The following is a 1,360-nucleotide window of genomic DNA, read 5'->3' as shown; positions in this document are numbered from 1 at the left end:
AGACTTTGTTGCTGGGAGTAATTTGAACTGTGTTGACCTGGCCCAAGAGATTTCAAAAGACAAGTATTTCAGCATGTGGCATAAAGACTGTTTTTGTGGTATTTTGATGAAGAATGTGGCTACTTTTTGCTGTTGTCTGAAAAGTCTGCCTGAGGCTAAGGTGAAGAGACTCAGATTAATTGCATTGACAAAGGAAGTTTCAAAAAAGCTCAGCAGAGACTTTATTCTCTGGTTAAGTCTTATGAAGAGAAGTTTGAACAAACATAGCAAGCTTAGAAAGGAAAAATATAAAATATATGGTTTGAGTATTAAAGGGGTACCAGGAAGGGAAATGGAGCAAAATCCTGTGTTTTAGGAAATAACAGATTAAGGTAGTGGGACCTTCGGGCAAGATCCTACCCAGCCAAATTTAGATCCAGGAATGTTGGTACACACCTTTAATCCCAAGAGACAGGGATGCTGATCTCTGTGTTCAAGGTCAATCTACAGAGCAAGACACAGGATATCTAAGCTTAGGCAGAGAAGGATCTAGAAAGCAGAAAGCCAGTGACAATGTAATAGTTCAAGTGGGTCATGTTCTAATTCCTGCAAGCAGCAGAACTCGGCTGCTTCAGCCATGTAGCTCTGGCTCTAGAGTTTACAATGGAAAGAACTACTGGGACAATTGATGCTGGTTAGCTGGAGCTAAGAAATTAGCAGTGATTATCAAGACACCAGCATCACTGAGGTGAAATCTTCTGGGAATGTTTTCTGGGAGTACAAAGAAGCTGTGTTCCAGAGATAGCCAAGGTTGTACCTCATTATACAGCTGGACTTGGTAATGTGTAAGAATCACCCAGGTGGTACTGGTTTTGAAGGCATGAAGGTGTCATGAAGAACAGCTGAGGCTTGGCACTATGAGAGGTCATGGAAAGCCATTAGAAAAGGTATAGCCTCAGCTGAAGTTGATGGCCCAGGACCGATGGGGTCATGCAAAGGATTTGAGGCTTGGCACAATGAAGAGAGCCTATGAGAGGCTATTGGTGAAGCCTAGTTGGAGTGGAACACCACAGTGTATTTTAGATGTCAGTACCATGGGATGATCACCAAGAACAGCAGCCATAGTGGAGTGAATCAACCTGAGCTTAGAGTGCTACAGAGGGCAGAGCTTCAGAAGTGATGCCAGGCCTTAGGAGGGAATCCCAGACACTGAAACAAGAAGCTGTAACATTGAAATTGCATTGGAGATTCAAAGATGTTAAAGATGCCAGAGCCATGGGATACATGCTGAGGAAAACTGCTAACAGGGAGTGGAACCAGCCCAGGAGAAAGNNNTTTGTTGCAGTCAACAAAGATGAAAAAGGAGTGGAGATCTGAAGAC

Source organism: Mus pahari, unplaced genomic scaffold, assembly GCF_900095145.1.
Source record: "Mus pahari unplaced genomic scaffold, PAHARI_EIJ_v1.1 scaffold_11989_1, whole genome shotgun sequence".
In the NCBI taxonomy this organism is placed as follows: domain Eukaryota; kingdom Metazoa; phylum Chordata; class Mammalia; order Rodentia; family Muridae; genus Mus; species Mus pahari.
Note: the sequence above shows the minus strand (reverse complement) of the source record.